The sequence below is a fragment of the Amblyomma maculatum genome, chromosome 4, assembly GCF_055883805.1.
Source record: "Amblyomma maculatum isolate TAMU_Amacu chromosome 4, ASM5588380v1, whole genome shotgun sequence".
Classification (NCBI taxonomy): domain Eukaryota; kingdom Metazoa; phylum Arthropoda; class Arachnida; order Ixodida; family Ixodidae; genus Amblyomma; species Amblyomma maculatum.
In genome coordinates, this window is record NC_139347.1 from 42,452,944 (window position 1) to 42,475,111 (window position 22,168).

At 43.4% G+C, this 22,168-nt stretch overlaps 1 long non-coding RNA gene across 1 annotated transcript; it reads right to left on the reverse strand.

Moving 5' to 3' along the window:
* Positions 1 to 11,576: 11,576 nt before the first annotated feature.
* On the reverse strand, positions 11,577 to 21,153 carry LOC146190849 (uncharacterized). The gene is made up of 3 exons (XR_014706585.1): positions 20,995 to 21,153; positions 20,175 to 20,282; positions 11,577 to 11,781 (listed from the first exon to the last, which is right to left on the reverse strand). It is a non-coding gene; the product is annotated as an uncharacterized LOC146190849 (long non-coding RNA).
* Positions 21,154 to 22,168: the final 1,015 nt, after the last annotated feature.

A 22,168-nucleotide genomic window follows, 5' to 3' on the forward strand; every position in this document is an offset into this window, starting at 1 on the left:
TGCTCCTACCTGCGAACCCCGTCGGTCTCTCCGTTCATTCTGCAACAAATCATATTTGCGTGTTGCTTCACGAACAGGGCGTCTTGGATTTATTTTTGAAGCATGAATGGTGCACAGTACTAGAAACCAAGAGCGTATGTAAAAGGCCTGTGTTGGGGGATCGTGATTTGGTTTGTGCTGCCATGGAAGAAGAATATTCTCAACGTGTAGGTGGTCTTGGCTTTCGTTTTGAAGGTTGCGGTGTTTATGTAATCACCGTATGTGATCGCTTGGCTGATTCTGGAAGGGTGTTTATGTGCTCTTTCTTTTGCAATGCCGGGCACTCCAGATAAAACGAGTCTTTTCGAAGCTGCGAGCAGTTCTCCCAAAACTGCCTTAGCGAAGGGACACTTCTATTTCGCGTTATTCACGAGGTGTGCGCGTTCGCGTAGTGTACAAGAGTGTGTAAAAAATATTTAGCATTCACCCGTTCCTACGTTCCCTGAATCGCACAGGGTATAGGCACTAAGATGGAGCCGAAATGGTGCCTTTCGCCCTCAATATATCCCAATATTAACTTCGAAAAAAATATCCAGCAGGTTCGGTACTCGATTTTCTTTTACCGCTTTTCCCAAGTTGCGTCGTCTGTGTGCACGCATTTTTCACGTTGCCCGCATTCTGCTGAAGCTGCCTGAATTGAACAAACCTCTATCCACTAGTTTGATCCAAGGCTTTCTGACCGACCGCTCGCGGTTTGTTACTGCTAATACCCAGTCCTCTTTTTCAGTTTTCTTTCAGCTATGTGTTCCACAAAGCACTGTCCCTTACTCTTAACGATCTCCCTTCAGTAACTTCTACCATCCACATTTTAGTTGACTGTGTACTTCGCTGCTCTGTAACCAACTCGTCCGACGCTTCTGCCTTATATCTATATCTAATTCGCATACAATAGTGATGTACTATGTGGCGTCCGTCCCTGAGAAGCTTTAGACTGTTGATTTCTTCTCACCACTGCCAAAACAACACATCCTACTTACAAAATTAACACTAGTACTACTTTTTCAAAGAATTTGTTTAAGTATCTTGGTGTTGACCTCACTAATGGCTTAACATTGTCTTGCCTTGTAAGCCATGTAACTAATTACTCTAATAGAACTGTTGGATACCTCTATCGTAACCTACCTATGGCTGGCACCTCCTTGTGTAAAATTACTAGATTACAAAACCCTTGTGTGATCACAACTTTAATATACCAATGATATAGTTGATCCACTGTAACTTTACTGAACCTTATGAGCCTGTTCAAAACCATGCCACCAGTTTCATTCCCTCAAATACTCCTTCAGCATCTCTGCCATGAAATCTGTTACAGTCTCCGTTCTTGTCACTGTACTTCATGCCCCTGCCTTTATCACAAGCTTTTCATACAAGACCTCATGGCAGTCGTCTCGGCTAACCTGTGTATAAAACACCTCGCACAGGTCATCGTAAAAGTGGCGTTTCACCGCATGCCCGCACAACTACATTTCATGAGTCATTCTTCGCAAGCACTGTTCACAACTGGAATCATCCCTCATCAGTGATCCTGTAAGCTTCAATACTGCCATCGAAGAACCTGTCTAATCATAGCCATGTATACCACTAGCCTGTCGCCATTTATCACTGTGCACAAGCCCATTCCTTCTGTAAAGTCTTGCATTAGGACCTTTGAGGTATCAATAAACACATAAATAAAAGCATGGTTGATAAAGATTCCTTACAATATGGGAACTGTGATTATGTTCGGCAGGAATATATATATATATGTAACAGGATCATGTTGAACGGTGTTAAGCTTGAGCTTGGCACAATTGTCTTTCCTGTGATATTAAACTTAGAAATTAGGATACTGAGTGATAACACTGACATGGTGGCTTGCCTTTTGAACTTAGAATGAACTTAGAATTTAGAATTTGATTGCAGTATTCCTTTCTTTGCATTCATCCTAAATGCAGGGGTGGAAGTGCTGCTTCATTCTGCTCCAGCCTGCTTTCCCTCCTCCAAAATTGCTCCAACTCGACTGCATCAATGTTCTGACATTAAATTTAGTCGAGCACGGTTTTGCCGCACAGTGGGCCATTACTGGTATTGGCAGCAAGAACCGCAATCCGAGACAATTAAGTTAAGCGACTATGAGAAGCGCAGCTGGGCAATGGTCTGTTATGAATTCTGTATACAGGGTATGTGGCTGGTGTAGTCAAAACAATGGCAGCACACTGGTAGCAGAGGTGTAATGCATCTCACCCGAGCCTAATACGTATAAAATTTTAATATTACTTTTAGTATGCAGCATAATGTTTGCTTATAAGCAAATTTGAGGAATTCGTTACGGAAAATGTTCTGTGCACTTGATATAGCACCTACTCCTGGCCTTTTGAATCGCCTGTGGTGAGAGAAATGAGATCAGCGAGTGAAGCAGGCGCACCAAACTACTACGAGGTAGCGAAGCACTGGAAGTGGTAGACGAGTATGTGTACTTAGGACAGGTAGTAACCGCAGATCTAGATCATGAAAGGGAAATAACTAGAAGAATAAGATTGGGATGGAGTGGATTTGGTAAGTATTCTCAGATTATGACTAGTATCTTACCGGTATTGCTCAAGAGGAAGGTTTACAGCAGTTGCATCTTACACTTACTCACCTATGGAGCTGAAACATGGAGGCTAACGAAAAGGGTTCTATTTAAGTTGAGGACAATGCAGATGACTATGGAATGAAAAATGGTAGGTGTAACGTTAAAAAATAGGAAGCACATAGAGTGAGTTAGAGAAATAACTTGAGTTAATTACATTCTAGTGGAAATCAAGAAGATGAAGTGGGCATGGGCAGGGCATGTAATGCGTAGAGAGGACAACCGATGTTCGCTTAGGGTATTAAACGATTCCAAGGGAAGCAAATCGCCGCAGGGGACAGCAGAAAGTTAGGTGAGTGGATGAGGTTAAAAAGTTTGCAGGAGTAAAGTGGATGCAGCTAGCACAGGTAGAGGAGTATGGGAGAGGCCTTCACCCTGCAGTTGGTATAGTCTGGCCGATGATGACTACGAGCCATTAGAAACTTGTCCAGCTGCAACGAATTACACGATTTGTTTGTAGCGATTCTGCTGTGAATACATGCAGGTGCTTCACCATCTAGCCTGTCATGCCTACGACAGACAAAAGCACACTTGGAACTCTTATGGAGGTGATGCCACTTAGGTGCCAGTCACTAAATATGTTTTCAAAAGTGTTGGAAAGTCATACAGGGCCTATCGCCAGTGTGTTGAAACTAAGATAGCTCAAGCAATAATTTGAGCAGCCACAGAGGGCCATAAAGTAATGAATTTGAAGGGGAAAAAGGCTATACTTAAAGTGCCACCTATCTTCCCTGAAGGCGTTACTGGCCAGTACCCAGAAATTTATCGGCACAGGCGCAGGGTCAAAAAGAATATGCGCAATATAGAAAGCAGAAATGTGCTGTTCATTGATGTGAACTTCAAACTAGTGGTAATACTTGAGCGCATCAAAGTTGTAAAGTCCACCTTTGAATCTTAGAAAACAGTATAAATCTCTTAGTTAAACGATCTTCAATTATGAAGTGTAGAAGGCAGCATTCCATTTGCTGCTATTTAACCCTTTGACTGGTTTTGCCGTACAGGTGCTGCGGCTGCATGCTGTCCCGCGGCGTTTTTGCAGTACGGGTATTGCGCTAAACGCATAGCGTTTCAAATAGTTCGACACTGGAGGTGATTTTTTTTTTTTTTCCGGAATATTCGACAGTCAAAGAGTTAAGTGAGGAAGCTAGAATTCTATTATTAAAAGAGAGTCTAGAATCTTGCTCCAAGACATAATGTGATTGCTCCGAAACTCTAGTTTTATTGCTTCAAAGCTGCTCCGAAGTTACTTTATTACTGCTCCCTGAGCTGTTCTAAAATGCTTGAGCCTGCTTCCTCCTGTGTAAATATGATTACTTTCTTCCTCTGTACGGCGCTTCAACCAAGAAAAAGCTCGGTTATAATTTCTTTTCCGTGTTTTTTTGTTTGTGTGACTAAACTATTTAAACTAATATTCTGCCTTAAGGTCAACCAACTTAATAATCTCCTTAATAATAAGCGAAGCATATAAGCAGAAGGAGCGATCACTTTCACTTTGACATTAGATGTTGCAGAAAGTCAAGTTCATCATGGTTGACAGCAAAGTCTTATTCATTGTAATAAATTTATGGCTGTATCAATACTTGTGCATGTTACTTTTGGAATGAGGTCTTTGAGATTGAGATAGATGTGGTCAGAGGTAGGGAGATGAACACAGCACTGACTGTCAACTGAGGTTTATTGGAAAACAGAGGAATTTATGCACATTTTCATAACATGTGACTCAGCCGAAGTCAAAACGTCTTATACATGTATACCAGTTTTCTCTCCTAACAAAGCATTGACAAAAAAAAAAAAAAAAAGTAACAATAAACAAGAAATCACAAAAATCCAAAACGCAAGTGAAGTAGTATACACCATGAGCAAGCACATGCCTCACCGCTAAACATTCAATGAAGACAAATGAAAAAGCCAGGTTGGGCTGTATATGGGCTTCTGTTGTCAAAATGTAAAGTATGAATGAGCAGGATTAAGTCGTGTCGTTAGCCTTAAAAACTACCAGATATAGAACCGAAAACTGCCATACAAGCAAAGATATAACATACTAAGCGTTTTGAGTAAGCCTACGCTACTTACAGGATCTCAAGTTCTTTTTCACTGAGCATTATTGAAGGTGCACTGACGCACAAGCCCTTTTTCTGTTTTAATGACTCTTGCCTCCAGAATCTCTCTTGTAATCTGCTTGTTGCTTCTACCAATAATCTTTGTTTTGTGAAGCCCAGTGCTTAAAGTCTGGCTCAATCGGAGGGGGTCTGTAGTGATTTGAGCATTGGTGGAAAGGGAAATAAAGAGAAAAAGTGGCTGGTTGCCTGTTTTGCAAATCGTTTTATACAAAGGGGAGAAACCATTACTTTTCTCCATCTCTGGTTTTTATTAATACTCAATGTGATACTGTTGAAACGGTAGAGAAAAAATTTTCCAATTACACCACTGACAAGAACAAAACAATGGTTACCTGGTTTGTATTCTTACAGTCCTCATGCTTGAATTCAAGCTTGTGGGGATCTCGGACCCCTCTTAAATATTATGGGGGGGGGGGGGGTCTCTAACACACCCCCTGGCTTTAAGCCCTGTAGAAGCCAGGGCATACAACCTGTGCACCTGCTGCAGTGCAAAGCAACGTTTCCTTTGCAGATGTTTCTTTTTTACAAGTTTTTCATAGGTATAATTGTGTTCTCAGAGCCGTTCATTGAGGCATCTACCCATTTGTCCAATGTAACGTTTCCCACAGCTTAATGGGATCTCATACACCGCACCTGTGCTGCAGGGTACAAATAAAGTCTGGTGTTCTATGCTACATGCGCGTCGCTGCACACCACAAGTTTGAGTGATCCTACAAAGCTTCGATAACTTTTCCGAAGCTGTAAAAACTACTTCGATATTTACTTTTTTGCCTATTCGTTTCAAATCATGCGATATGCTGTGCAGATAAGGTATTGCAACCAGATTTTGTTGTTGTATTCTGTCCACTGTGTTAGGCATAGCATCCTTGCTGTTTGTTTTCATTTTTTTATAGGTTCCTTTAGCAACTGAGATGACACCATGTTCCGGATAGCCGGCTTCTTTCAACCTGTCAATTTGATGAATGAAGCTGCTTTCCAGGCATTTTCGAGATTATCTCATTCTTCTTTTGACTCCTCTTCCTTTCTTCTGTCACTAAATCTCATGTCAAACGTAAAATGGGAACAAATTTTCTCACCATCCCGGCACATTTCATTTTCCTCACTTTTGTTTCCCGACCTGGTGGGCTTGACTAGTCTTGCATCAGCTGACGGACTGGTTGGCCTTGGTGACCCGTACTCAGGACATTCTCGGTGCCTAATACTCCGTGTCATTAAAGTTTCTTCCTCCTCCTCCCAGTGCATTCCTTTCGTTACCGTTTCCACCTAAAGCATCTTGTCCCAACTATATCTCTCATTTGCATTAACCTAGAACACTGCTTTTCCTTTGCACCATTGCCATTCAGTCCCCCATTTATCTTGACTCTCCTCCTTTTAATTGGTGTACCTGGCTGGAGTCCTCCATGTCGAAGTGACAGATGGCCCTGGTTCTACAAGTTGCAAACCTCTTTGGCACTCATTTTTGTAGCCAAATAAAGTTTATTACTACTACTTCTACTAGGTATTGAAGTACAGTTTAAAGAGTTGAGGAAAGGTCTACAGGCACCAGCATAGCTGAAAGCGAAACTTAAAAAACACAATTAGACCTTAAACGTGGGTCATTTTATTTTGCAGTTCATAACTTATATTTTGGATAGTTCCAAAGAAGCTCTGAATGGTCGCTTTTGATCGTGCTTCTATACCTTAACATTTCTAACTGAAGGTATGAATGCATTCTAGAAAAGAAAGCAAAAGCCTTCAGGGCTAGGCTTTTTTTGTGCTTCTAAGTGTTGCAATTTTTTAGAAAAATTTGGCATTGGCAGAACAGCCAAGTTGAGTATTAAATTTGGGTAAAATGAATTCTGCTTTAACCATACACTCTAAAATTGCCCAGTACTCTTGCTGAATTTTGGGGGTGCTATTAAAATCACTTGTTTTGACATTTCAAAAGCCTTTTTCCGTTTCTTCTTTGGCTGCATATACTGCAGCTAAGTCTCTTGATTTTAAGCGAGTATCTCAATTTTAAGGCACTTTTGATGACTCGGTACTCGTGCCTTTTCCTTTCTTAGAAATTTTTGCCTCAAATTCAAGTTAGTTTTTATTTCATACAAAGAGGAAGCAGCCACAGTTAAGCAATTACTGTAAGTGTCTTGATGAGCTGGCCCATCAGGTGATGAGGAATGCTTTGTATATACTGATTCACTAAATGAGAAGCATGGGCATGTTCAACTCAAATAAAATTAGCTACCTTTTCTTAATCTTCAAAAAGCATTTGATACAGTGACCCCTAAGATTTTAACTACCAAACTGAACTACTTAATTGTCTTCTGCTGTCCATTTATTGCTATTCTTATGAATTTTTGCATCAGATTAAACAACCAAATCAAACCTTGTATCAGTAAAAGGGGGTTGTAAAGGGTGGGGTTTATTCCATCTCCCATACTTTTTTCCTTAATTTAATAGCTCAAGACTCAAAATTTAAACTTCCACGAGTTTGTCCTTCTAGAATGAACAAATTATGTCACTAAGTGTTCTGACAATGCAATTTCAGTGAATAAGAATCTGTTGGCACCATGCAGGGGGTCATGTCGACGCCCATGTCAGTATCTATATCAGTGTAAACTTTCCCAAAACATAATTCTGTTGGTGTATTTAACGCAAGAAATTTTTATGCGCGGGCTAAATTGAAACCACTGTGATGATCGAGCGCGTACCTGGCCATAACCTTCTCTATTTTTTCGACCTGGCTCTCCTATGAGCCCGTTTCATATGTGCGGGTATACCTTGCTCTCGAAGCTTGCCGTCCCTCCTGTGCGCTAAGAAGGAGCAAGTGACAACTTCGGAGCAGTACGCTGCCATCTACGCTACCTGCTGGGGTAGTTCCGGCCGTACACAGGCGAAACCGAAACTATACAGCGGGTGAGCGCAAATCGCCACGCTAGTCATGCATGCTGATCTTTACGATTCAATACGCGCCACGCACGGCCGCGGGTGTCACTCCTTTCATAATGTTCGGGAGCGCCCGGGAGGAATGGCTAGCGAAGCGATCGTACAACGTGCACCCGTACATATATATGCCGCGCGCACTAAATTATCCTCGACCGAGAGGTTTCGTTTTCTGCCATACGCAGCCTAAATTCGTGTGCTAAAAGCGGGGACGATAATGGTGTTTCCAAAATTTAAAAGACTGATATAGATATTATAATTGCGACCTCAGCAAACCTATAGCTGTTAGTAAATGAGGCGCTAGTGCGCATGACTAGTTAAAAAGTATTATCAGTTATATACCAGCGCCTGCTTAATTAATTGTTATCGCACCGCGCATACACGGGCACAATTAAAAGCCTCCAGCCAAACCAACCCGTGAAACTGCATGTTAATTCTGCAATGCCCGCAGTCCCGGCATAGTTTCTTTTTTCACAACTCGCACCCGCAGCAGCGGAGGCTGCAACGAATTGCATGCCGCCCGTAAGCGTGTACGTGGCGTCGATCGGCATTGCAGTGCACCGTTGTGATCATTTAAGAGCCAACAGATCCCGTACGTCTTTGTTGGCCAGCGTGTATAAACGAACTGTCTGGCGACTCGAGCAGGGTAAGCCATGCTAATTCGACCAGGAGGCGACTTCGTGCCAGGAATTGCATGGTTGCGATTTTATAGGAAGTCGAGATTGAATTGTGATGTCCCAGTGGAAGCTAGGTGGAACGGGACTGCATGGCCATGTCACAAAAACGTAGCAGCCGCGGGCAAAACCAAGCACCCAACAACGCAACAGTGTACGTCTTCTCCCTCCCCCGCTGTGCTGGTGCAGTTGACGTACTCGACTTCTGTGTCCAAGGGTGTGGGATTCAATCCTGACTGGGGTGACTGCTTTTCAATGGGAGCGAATACTAACAAGGCGCCCGCGTGTACTGCACGGTACGGTAAAAACCCAGCCAGATGGTCGAAATTCTCGGAGCCTTCCACTATATACGGCGTATCTCACAGCCTGATCGAGTTGCTTCGGGACCTCATAAACCAAACCATCTTTTGCAGTGCAGTTTAATTCGTCCCCCACGTACCCACCTCGCATACACAGCATATGTAACGCGACTCATTCGAACATTTGACCTCGAGAGCTATTATTCGAACTGAAGTGGAAGCGCGAATTTTCATGTGGCACTTGATCTCAGTGCGTGGTTATGCATATGTTTGTTGTGAACATAAAATATGGAAAAATAAGTAAAATTTTTGACTATATATTTTGCGCGGCCGGATTTAGAAGCAATGGTACATCCAGCAGCCAAATGACCGTGTATATCGAACAATTTGTTTAAATTATTCCATGGTCGTCTCTAACAAATCCAATGCGTGAGATATGCATCAGAGTGCATCGCCGAACTTTCTTCCTCTGATGTGCTCTTTATTCGCTTCGCTAGTTACGCGACTGCCATAGGGCTGCGCTATAAACTGAACTCGATAAAATATTTTAATTATGTGCTCAATTAGTAGAGCTGGGCTTACCTGCTTAGTACAATAATCAGCGAAAATTGGTGGCCATTAGCAACCAAACTGGAAAGAGGGTTGAATCCGTGCCGCGGAGGGCGTGGCGTCGCTGGGAGAATCGACGGCGACGATGCGCCAGCCGACAGCTGACAGTCGATGACCAGACGCATAGCATGCTTGGCTTGTAAAGGTGACCACTGCACAAGTGCTGCCGATACTTTACGTCGCAGTCGACAAGAGAGAAGTGAAAGCGATTAAGTTGACTTACGTTGCACTCTCTCCAGGCGTTTTAATTGAGCAGTAGCCCGTCCATGTTTGGTGTCAGTGCTGCGTTTTCATTTTTAGTATCAACCAAGCAGCTCGATCAGACCACTATTATTTGTGCTTGAGGAAGTATATATGACAAACACTAAGTGACGACTAGATATATCAAATTTTCTTTATTAAAAATAGTAGTTGGCAGGGCCCTTACCTGCAGGTATACGTAAAGCCTGATAGCATCTGGTTTAAGCACCCTTCCATATATATTTCATGGAAATCAGGTTAAGCCTAGCTGAGTCCACTTAGAAAGGTACCCTCTCGCAAAACATGGCTTGCCAGTGCGAAAGCACGAAGGTGCTGTATAAAAACTAGCAGATGTCGTCCTTACATGACGGAAACTGGCAGCTTGAAATATGAAATCTATGTGTGCCAGGAGGAATTCTATGTAATATTAAGCATTGCAATACTTTGCTTGAAAGCATATGCTTTTTTTTTGCTCATTAGTTTCATTCACAGTGCACATGGGGTGTCCACTCAGAGACATCTACTCTATTTTCCTTTTCCAAAAGCTTGCTTTGTCCCTGACACAGTACTGCCAAATTTTTCACTTTTTTGGGCTAAGAAATTTCTCACTGCAAAATTGGAAAGTGTACCAAGCAATTAAGTAAGGCAACAATGCTATGCTTCAGAATACTCAGGCTACTAGAGGCATTAAGCTGAAGGTTTCATCATTAAAATCTTGTCAAACATGAGGATAGTCCGAAACTGAATTGATAAACTACTGAAGTTAACACTGCATTTATGGTTCCAAAAATGGCTGGGATCACAGGTGCATGCTGAACTTTTGCTGCTATACGTACCTTAATACTATTTCTCAATCTTTTGGAACGCTGTCATCTTGGCAATGCTATTTTTTTAACTGCTGATTTTACTTACAATTACTGTGCCTAAAGGTTAAAGGTGTGGGAAAGGTTATACCAGAAACTGAAATACACCTAAATTGAGCAAATGCAACAAATATTTCGGGGGCACTTCTGCACCGCTGTTAAGGAAAACATGCCACAGCATTTACGACTCCTGTATCCTCATCCCTGTACATTTAGTTGGCTACTTGTTGACTCACCAATCTTAGTTTGCGCTTTTATCACACATGCCAATTTGTAAGTTTACTAATTATCACATGATGTGAATGAACTCGCAACTCACACATCTGACTTGGGATTCTGAAAGGCAATGAGTTTTTCTCATGTCAAAGGAGCTGCTTGGGTAGGCAGCTGGACCATACCATGGTCCCCACATCACCCAGACCAATCCATCCGGTCATACCATCTGCCAGTCATCCTTGTCGCTCAAATTGCCTTTTTTGGTAAATATGGCCCTTTTAATGCAATCACATTAAATTAGGCGAGGGCTTCAACTATTGTTACATGGCAAGAATCACTGCACACGCTTTTTTTTATGCCCTTTTAGTATGCTGCCTCACCATCCCAGTAGCATAGAGGCACAGCAATAGCGTATTGAGAGGGTATCCAAGGTTAGAATCTCATTGCTACAAGCATGTCACCTCGCTATTGAACACAATTCACTTTGAAGGGCCAAGATTACAATATTTTAGTAAAGTGATTAGCACTGCCAAATGTTTGAGCATTACATGAGGTGAGAGTATGGGTGTATCCCACAGACAAGGGCATTGCAATTAAGTTGCTGCTCATCTGCAAAATACTGAATTAAACCAATCTTATGAAATTCAACAAACGCCGCCCACTTTGCCATTTTATCATCAGTCCCTGCCTGCAGTTCGAAACATCTTCATTGGGCTTACCTCTAAAAATTGTCTACGAAACATATCTGTGAACTTTTCTTACTTCACTGGTTTTGCGGATTATTTCCAGTCTCAAAAGGAATAACAAATACATGTGGTTCTATGACACATACAGTAAATACTTACCTTTCTAGGTAGGTTACAAAAGGGAAGTAATGCAGAAGGTAGGCAGTCTAAACATAAATGAGTGTGTCAATATGGTGTTTTGGCACTGGAGTGTTTATTACTCCAATCATGTGCGTTAATAATGAATGAAAAGGCACATAAGTAGGAATACTTTATTTTGACACAGAAGCTATGGCCAACGTGTGTGTGTTGCCATTACGCTCGTAAGTGAAGTGCAGACTTGTGAGTACACTGTTGAGCCAGTAGCACAGGGAGCAGTCAACTTGGGCCAGGGAATGCCATGCTTTGAAAGGTGGGCAGCTGTTGTCATCTCTCGACTAGTATCAGTCACGTGCAGGATCGGCTGTCACGGGGAGAAAAAACAAAAGAATGCAAGCTCAGAACAATAACAAAACACCCAGAGAAACTCAGAGATGTACCAAATTTAAATAAAAAGATAGCAGGACTGCAGCTAATGCAGCAGCTCATATATTCTAATAGTGGATTTGCATATGGTCACTCATCATCATCATCAGCCTGATTATACCCACTGCAGGGCGAAGGCCTCTCCCATATTTCTCCACTTAACCCGGTTCTGTGCTAGCTGCATCCACTTGACCCCTGCGAACTTCTTAATCTCATCCGCCCACCTAACTCTCTGCCGCCCCCTGCTACGCTTTCCTTCCCTTGGAATCCAGTTTGTTACCCTCAGCGACCATCGGTTATCCTCTCTTCGCACTACATGTCCTGCCCATGTCCATTTCTTCTTCTTAATTTCCACTAGAATGTCGGTAACTTGAGTTATTTCTCTGACCCACTCTGCACGCTTTCTATCTCTTAATGTTACCCCTACCATTTTTCGTTCCATAGCCCTCTGGGTTGTCCTCAACTTAAGTAGAACTCTCTTAGTTAGCCTCCACGTTTCAGCCCCATAGGTGAGTACAGGCAAGATGCAACTGTTGTATACTTTTCTCTTGAGCGATACCGGTAAGCTGCTAGTCATAATCTGCGAGTGCTTTCCAAATGCGCTCCATCCCAATCTTATTCTTCTTGTTATTTCCTTTTCATGGTACGGATCTGCGATTACTACCTGCCCTAAGTAGACATATTCGCCTACTACTTCCAGCATATGGTCACTACACCCTCAAAAAGGAAAGAAGCACAAATGCTGAATTCATGACTCGTCAAAGGAACCAGACAAGAAGAAAAGTGTGCACCCTGTAGCATAGCCCAAGAATGAGAAAAGCCAAAACAGCGAAAAGGTTACCCTAAGTAAGGCCAGTACTAGTGCTCTCTGCATGCGTGTGACAATGTATCACTGCAGTGCACATGCACAGCAGAAATGGACACCATGGGTGGTAAAGAACTTTATCAACACTGGCCGCAGACATCAGAACAGACAGCTGATTGTACTTTGGTATAACGCAAGCGTGCGGGCTTTGGTAGGTTGTGAAGCATATAAATAAACGTTGAGACATCTTGAAAACCATGTGTGCACATTTTCATTTGCTGCTGCATCCAAGAAGTTTCGCTTGCACTGTTCATTAGACGACATGCGTTGCTCTCGGATTGTAGCGTTTGTCGACTACACAGCATGATTCCAGAATTGCGACTAACTCAGCTGTGAACATTTCATTTTTCTAAACTTGCGAAATTCTTCCTATGGGCTGTGAAAAAGAATGAGGAACTGTTCCACCGAAATGTAGTCGCTCGCCCTCTATAATGCACATGATGGCAGCTATAAGTCATTTTGTGCCAAACAGTAATTTCCATACAAGTAACAAGAAGTTCTCAAACTATGTGACAGGACCATAGCTATTTACTTTGAGGGTGGCCACAGCAAACGGGCAACAACCACAAGATGGCCAAATCCCTCACCGAACTACAGCACCACAACAGTTGCTACAATGCTAGCATCATAAAACCTCTGGCTGTCTGATATATGGTCCTCATCACAAATACACCAGTTCATGTTGTTAAGGAGGCTGTCCATGAGCATCATACTTCTCAAAGCAGCTAAAAAATATTGCAAACAGAGACCAACACTTGATTTTAAGTGCAGTAGCAGCACTACTAACATTCAGTGTGTTAATGGAGTATAGACACCCTGAAACAGATGACAAAAATTCAATTATAAATTATTTAGCAGTTGAAGATAAAAGCCAGGTGATGATCTGTACAGAGTAATGTTTTGCATGTCGTTAACAAGCAAAATGCGACCAAAATTAGGTGCATATGCTCCTGTAAGATGAAGTGCTGCACTGGCCTAGCCCAAGCAGTGCGAGTACCTCGAGTCAAAACGCTTTCAAGTGCCATCATCCATGAGATGGTTGCCCAATAGCAATCGGAATTTTCATAATGCAGCGTTCCTTATCTTCGGCTAGCATTTTTCACTCTTCCCAATGGATGCAACCCTCCCCCAAAACTCCAAATTGAAGACATCAATTCAGTCATGCAGAATTGTCAATAATGACTTGAACCACAAACCAACTTGGAGAGGTGGAAGCAGGCTCGAGCACTTTGAAGCTATAAAACGGGAGTTTTGAAGCACGTTTCTAAAGTCAAAAGATTTTATTAGCTGAATTTTTTATACCTGACATACCAAAATAACCTTTTTGATTCCTTTTTATTCAAAGATCAATGCATTGCTGAAAATGCAAGACTAACAGCCAAAACATGTATAAACATGTATAGATGTTTAAAATAACACAAATGACCTTAGCAACAATTTGGAACAAACTAGTAGAAAATGCAATGCTTGTTAGCTTGAGAAATGTGGACTATACCACTAAGATGTGCTCAAGCACCACTAGACTAGTTCGGAGTTCACATCAATAAGCAGCACATTTCCACTCTCTATCTTGTGCATATAATTTTTTTTTATCCATGCCTGTTCTGATAAAATTTCCAAGTCACTGATCAGTAATAACTTCAGTGAGGATAGACTGCACTCAAGGATAGCCCTTTCCTCCTCCAGATGCCCTACTCCATGGCTTTCTGTCAGTGGCTTCTCATGTTTTCGCTTGAGTGGCACCGGAGCTTCCTTAATTTTAACATGTTAATGATGGGCCCTCCATGCCTGCCCAACACTTGTGACATTTCTAATGATTGACACCTTCATGGTGTCACACCCATAATACTGTATGTTTTTGTCTGACGTATGTTTGACAAGCTTGTTATTAACAAAGAGGTTCAATGAAATAGATCTATGACTGCCAGAAACGAGGCTCATGCTGGTCTGGCTTATGGGATTTAATGTCCCAAAGCAACACAGGCTATGAGAGGCTCATGTTCTTCTATTTAGCAGAAAAGGAAAAAATTGAGGAAAGCATATAATTAACTAATAAAAATAAAATCTGCATTGGTGATGAATGGCAATTAGAAGTGTATCTACTCTCAAATGAGAAATAACTCATTACAAACTAGGAAAACAAAACAAAAACAAGAAACATGCCACTGTTGAGGTCCGAGACCTCCACATTATGCATCCCATGCTTTACAAACTAGCTACAATAATGGCTGTGCAATCTTTTACTTTCAAGCTATTTATGTTGCATGTATCCCAACATAGACAGAGTTCATCAGTGCTAAACTAAACCACAGCAGCAGACATGGGAATGCCCTGTAAATACAGCAATAAGGTTAACGACTGGGCGAGTTGGTAATCATTCATTTTAAACCAGCCAAAAGACGAGACACAGAAGCCAGCCTCATCTCGTTCGCTTCTATTCTCTGTCTCGTCTTTTGGCTGGTTTAAAATGAAATACAGCAAGTGCCAAGTAGAACATGATGTGAAGCGTGGTGTCTGAAGGGTTGTGTATGAACGAGCCACGCCGGCGTGGCACGCCACTGCTCGTAGTGTACCCAACCTCCGACAGGCAGTGAGACCCACGGATTCGGGCAGTACGGCCAGTGTGACTCTTTTGTCTTCCCATGATAACTCTAGACTGTTAGAAATTAGCGGAAAACGAATATATTAGTTTAGGCCGTTTACAGTCTCCAAACACACCACGAAATATGTCAGCTGTATTGCATTTCGCTTCTGCTTAAAGGGGGACATGGCTCTTAAAATTATTTTCCAATTTTTGACCAAATTTGATAAAACCAGGCATTCTGATTCAGTTTCTTGCACTGATTTCAAACATGCAACCATTTTTCCAACTGGCCAATTAGTTCAAGAGATAATGAAATTAATTGTTCATAATTTGCAGAAACAATGAAAAAATAACAGCACTACAAAAAAATTCACATGGACACTTTGCTAGGTACTAGAAAGCATAATGAATACAATGTTAGGAGCATTTCTTTTTTTTTTTTAACAAATATTAGCGATGTTATAGCAGTTCAAAGTTTTCAATTTTGCTCTAAATCAGACAGGAAGGCACTCACATTTGGAGCAGTGAATTTTAAACTGCTATAACATCGCTAATATTTGTTATACAAAAGTGCACGTAACATTGTATTTGTTATGCTTTCTAGTACCTAGCAAAGTGTTCACGTGAATTTTTTGTAGTGCGGTTATTTTTTCATTGTTCCCGCAAATTATGAACAATTTCATTTTATCTTTTGAACTAATTGGCCAATTGGAAACATAATTATATATTTGAAATCAGTGCAAGAAACTAAATCAGAATACCAGGTTTTATCAAATTTGTTGAAAAACGTAGGAAAAATAGTTTTAAGAGCCATATCCCCTGTTAAGGATGGCGACAACGAGACAAACGCGAGAGCTGCCGCTTTCAACTATTGTGACAAGAATTCCCCACCGGAAAGGAACGCGGGGTGTTTGGCCAGACGGCGACAGCAGCCCAAGTCGGGCCATCGGGAAACAAAATAGGTTCAAGTGAATCCCGGCGTCTTCCCGCCTGGGTCAGTACCCTCAAGCCGGCCACGCGGTCATCCCCTTCGTCTGGCTGACAGCGCGCAAAGGCCCTTGCGACGCAGACGGTGTGGCCCAGACCAAGTCCTCGCTAGCCATCTACCCTACGCTTCTCCAATTCGTCTTGCCGACAGCGCGCAGTGGCGCGTTCGACATGGTTCGACGCGGGAGTGCCCCCGACATCGACGCAGGTGTGTGCCAGACTGTGAGACGCCGGCAGTCAGTGAGCTCCTCGTGTGCTGCCCTTTACACTGCCACAGCGGCTTCCTCCTTCCCCACCAAGTCTAAACTTTCGAGGGGGGCCCCGAAAAAAAAAAAAAAGAGAGAGAGAGAGAGAGAAAGTAATCGGATTTCTTGTGAGGAGGCTTTAATATTTAGACACCGCGTGCAGCAAAATATAACATTAAAATCTCGAGGAAACGCAAGGTAGCCAATTGCATGTGTATGTAGTCTTCACGCCATGCCAAAACGGCCGTTAGTCAAGCGTAGGTATCACCTCCATCAAAGAAAGAGAAAACCAATATTCTTCCCAATTTAGTGTATCTGTGAACTGGAGGCGACGGTGGTAGAAGAAAGACAAGAAGCTCAGGCGGCGTGCCCGCCCTGTGGTGTGCGAGAGGCGCTGTTATATCATAGCTATATTTATCGCACCGCCGCCAGGGCCGGCATGTGTTCTGGCTGCAATGCTCTTCGCTGATTCTGCATGTAGAAGGGCCCCCCCGCCTCCAATTTCCCCTTTCGAGAAAGATGGCGCCGTTGCGGCAGCAAGACTGTATCTGTGGCTGAGGCGTCCCGAGTGTTGAACAGCAACCTTGGAAAAGGCCAAACCTCATAAAGCGTTCAGACGTTGGCCCTTCCCAGTGGTTTGTATGAGGTTTCCAGTTCCTAGTCTCCAGTGGTATACAAAACTGATCATATGCGGAAGCACCTTATCGCAGACCAGACTGTCTGTGCTCGCTGATAGCTTAAAAAGCCTCATCCTGCGCTACTCTAATTTATTAGGCGAATGCCACGCTGCACCACACTAGAGTAACCCGCACATGGCATTTTAAGCTTTAAAACATGCAAGAGCGGTGTCTGACTGCTGCTCTTCAGTCACAGAGAGGAGTAATTTCATATATTCGTTTGAATCGTTCAATGTGGCCCGCGCACATCTAATTGCTTACAACATTAATTGACTCATTTAAACATTGCTCATTCAAGATTTATCTTATTTCAACGTCAAGGAGATTTCTAAACTCTATCAAGCCTTTGCGGCTATTTCTGTTATGAGACGTTCCAATCAACAGCTAAAAATGAAAACCATACCTACGTTTGGTTTTGAATTTTCTCACAACGAAAAAAAAAAAAGTGTACATGACATGAAAAAAACAAGAGAGCTATGTCTGGAGTAATGGTCCCCAACCGGCTCAAGGTATGAGGATGCTGTAGCACAGGCGTTCGCATCACTTCGGCCACATGGGGTTATTCAATGAAACTGTCATCTATAAGCATATGCCTGCCATGCTTTCAGCTCCGACCGAAATGCTGTCTCCCAATTAGGATCAGACTAGGGTATCCCAGCTCAGTACTCGAGAGCTTTAATGACTAAGCCACCGCGGTGCCGTAATAAGTAAATAAATAAGCTATGAAGACTAAACCTTTTTCTCGGAGCGTACCAGTTATTTCATCCGTTTCGTTGCTGCGCCGCCGCGGATTTTTACTCTGACAAAGTGACTATAAATCGGACATCGGCTCTCTGTGTACAAGCCCGAATCCGGCTCGGGCCCGCACGTTTAAGTCCACCCCGGGTCCAGTAAAAATGTTCACGAGTCGGCCCAGACGACCCGTGGGCTGAGCCGCACCCGGCTTTTGGGCCGGCCCATGCCCACGCAGTATCGTGTGAAGCACGTGCTACCTTCACCCGACACTTCTACACAAGGTTTGACGATCTTCTATTTTTTCGGTTCCTGGGGCTGCCTTTCAGTGGGTCGCTTTCTACTTTTCGAAGTCTGAAAGGTAGGCAAGGCCGGCAGAAAATATCGTAGGGACCGCTTCCTTTGCTAGCAACGAGCAACGCTTTGTAGCACATGCCCATTTAACTCTGTCATCCATGTTTTGGACACAAACCTGGGCTTCAAATGCCCCTCACAAAGAGTGACTGTATAGCTCGGTCCTATCTTGGTATGCCGGCCGCCATAGCTGAAGCTGTTCGACATCTTTTCGCACCGAAAAAAGCTGACATTTTTCATTGCAGAATACGTAGCCTGTATCGCAGTGGAGAACAATGCACGTTTTTTCCACATTACATTACAACTTAGAATATACCATGATCGAAGAAAGGCGTGGAGCGGGGGCGTCAGCGAAAGTTGAGAACTGACTGCAATTCCTTGCGGCAACCAGCGAACCCGCGGCCACCAACAGTCAACGCAGTCTCTCGGCAGCCTACAGAAATCAGCGCATCGGTATCGCCACTTACAGCTTGGTGTGGAGCAGCCCGCTCACGCACTTCTATTCTAACACCATGATGCGGAGGTTGTGTTTCCGGGCCGACCAGTGGCATATGGTAGTTTTTTGCTTGACAATTACCTCAGACAAACTCATTATGAAATCCATTGATAGCCAAGCCATTATGGGCATAGAGCAGCGGTCTCAAACTCATATTGCTACGTGGGCCGCATTGACAAAGCCTTTTCTGTCATGACCCAGGAGCCAGAAAACAAAACAACAGGAAACAAAGTACAATAAATAATGATAAAATGAACAAAAATAAGCAAAACTTTTTTTTTCCAGACCAAGCCCTTCCATTATTGCAAAAGAAAAGCAACGTGTGCTCCTTTCCGCTTGAATGCCGGACAAAAGCAGTTTCAGGATCACTCGGAGAGAGGTACTGAAATGACATACCTGTTAATAAATACCACACTTATAATCCTCAGCAAGAAAAAAAAAAAACGCACACTTGGAAATAAAAGAAAAGGCAGGATGTCTGGCTCCTTGCTTTTGAAGGCATAGTGATGTCAAATGAAAGTTCATGCAGATTAAGTGGTCAACGCCTTATCAAAAATGAATGTGTACTAACTGGGTACTAAGTCTGAGCTTATTTTAGTTCGAAATCAGGGCTGGTGGTAATGCTTTCAAAACGCAGGCTAAAAATTGAGCTGGGCAGACTGCATCACGCAGCTTCGCTGGCCGTGCTCTAAGACCCCTGGCATAAAAGGATCATCTCTGATGAGTGGAAAGAGACTGCCCAGCGCTGCTGCGCCAGAAGATGCAGGAGATGACAAAGCAAGTGAGTGCGAGGGCATGCTCACAATTCTTGCTGCTACAGTGAGCCTCATTTGCTAGGCTGCTTTGATTAATGTGAAGCAACCCTGCCACAATCGGCTGGTAGGCATATCAGTGCCCGGAGAAGCTGTCACTGTTTTTAGCTGCTCAACGGCCCTGATAGTAACCAAATAAATAAATAAATAAAGTTCTTGCAGCAACTTTGTCACACGCACAAAAAAGCGACACAACCAATCTGTGTAGAATACCATTCGTTAAAGAAGGCAGCTTTGCTAGTTTCTCACAGCGAATTGAGAAGACAATATAGCGTGGTTTGATCTTCCATCTCGTGCAAACATTTGTTTGTTTTTGGAGCTAGTCTGGTTTTCTTAGTCTGAATCAACTGGTACATTGCACACTGTTTGCGATGCATTAATTGCAGCCGAGAAAGAAAGGCTGCGAACTACAAGCTGGACACCGCAACTGCAGCAAGCTGCAGGGATGCTTGCTTATTTGAATCCTTCATGCACTCTATGCAAACTGGTGACCTGTGCCATGTTCCCCATGTAAAAATTAAAACAAATGACCAGTCCCGGTGGCACAGCAATTGTTTTGAAATTAAGTACAGGGCTCACCTTGTGGCGTTGGAGCATATGCTGCCTCCGCCTTTCATAGTCCCATTTGTTCAGCCTCAGCAACCAGCAAGCCCATGCTAGACTCCAAAACACATATCAGGAAGGTCCCTGCGTACAAATATTAGACGTCAGCTAAGCGATGTTTACACACACAAAAGAAATTAAGACAAGTACAAGGCGAAATCGCTTACCTCACCGTAATTAGAAACTGGCCCTGCATACACTTGACAGTGCGCAGTCATAAAATGAGGTATGAAATCATTATTCTACACCGCGTCATTACAATGCGGGTCACACAAAGGGTCCCGTCGCACAAATGGTTAGTACGTCGTGGTGCACCGAAACAAAAGCTTCCCACACAGGCCTGTGTGATCCTCGCCTTTCCTGCTTCTACGCGTTGTTTTGTCATGTCCTAGTATCTCCTTAAGTCCCTCCATCAGCTCAAAGACGTTACAATCAATAAATATTCATCCAGACCGCTGAGGAAAGCTCACCCAAGTTTCCCGCCCTTTTTAGGCGCACGCAAGACTGGTAGTCAGGCGTGTTTTACATGACTGAGACTTTCGTGCGGTTGGCCTAATAAACGGTATTTAACCGCATGTTCCTTGGTGTAGAACTACGTTGAGCTTTCGATTGAAACTTTCTATAATACACCTTTGGGCCGTTCGGGCCCACTGCCGGCCAAGCAGGCTCAATGGTCGTCAACAGAACATTTGGGCGCAGGGAAGTTGAAAACGAAATGTAGAGTTCCAGACAGCGGGCAATGACTCAATACATGCATACTGAAATATCTAAAAAATAGAAAAAATTGCTTACGTACCGTACAACACGAGAGCGCACGGCTGGCACGGCGACGCAGCTCCCACGGCTCCGACGACCAGCCATTCTGCTACTAAAAACAACCACCTACCCACAAAACAATAGCCGGACGTGACGTTTTTCTTAAACCGGATAAGACGTCATGGGTTGCAGCAAGCATTTTGCTCCTGCAACCCGGTTGCAGGAAGCATTTCGCTACTGCAACCGGGTCGCAGCAGACGGCGCCTAACTGCAGTGCCGTCGCACAAAGCGGAATCGCGGTATGTCTTCTGGCGACAGAAAAACATTATAAAAATAAACACTGTCCGCTAAAATACAAAAAGGCAAAATTTTAGAAGTATAACTTGGGCAAAGATCTTTTTTTTTTTTAATTTGGGTACAGTTTGTTTATATTAATTTGTGATTTGATGATGATGAAAATGACAGACGAACAGGTCAACCGAGCGCCCTCAACGACGAGAAAGGTAACGAAAGTTGTCGCACGAGGTCCCATAGGACCCTGTTTTTTGTGCAGGTCTGTATTTCAGTCGGTCTTGGGTGCGACAACCGCGTTTTCCAACGGTCATCATCATCATATTTTGAAGAAAAAAAAAAGAAAAAAAAAAAGCAGGAAGTTGGTTAACTGGCACGACTGTTCGAACGCCGCAGACTTTTCAACGTTGGTTTGAACCACTATACTTACCACCACCGCCACAGAAGCAATGGAAGCATGACTGAATTGTGTTGAAAGAGGACTCGGAGCGCTACCAGCACCCACGGTCAGAGCTAAATACTACGAGCGTCCAACGACCGCTGTAACCGCGCTATGTCTTCAGCTCAGTTGGCTGTCGAAAAAGTGCAGCGCGTACTTTCTGTGAAAGAAGCCGAGATAAAGAGCATCATTTCCAGGGCGCAACAAAACTGCAAATACGGAACAAGTCTCGCCTGGCAACTCGAAGACTTCGCCAACGAGCTCCTGGGACTCGATGCATCGCCTCTTGAGGGCAGAGTCACAGCCGTTGAAAGCGAGCACAAGCAGGTCAACGTTCAGGTGAAAGAAACTGTGCAGAGGTTTACCTCCGTAATGAAGGACGTCAAGCACAAGTGTCGGGACATGTGAATCTGCGAGCGCATATACCTTGTGGTACCGCCGCGTCAAGCACGCCAGGGTGCATTAAAACTTCCACTCAAAGATG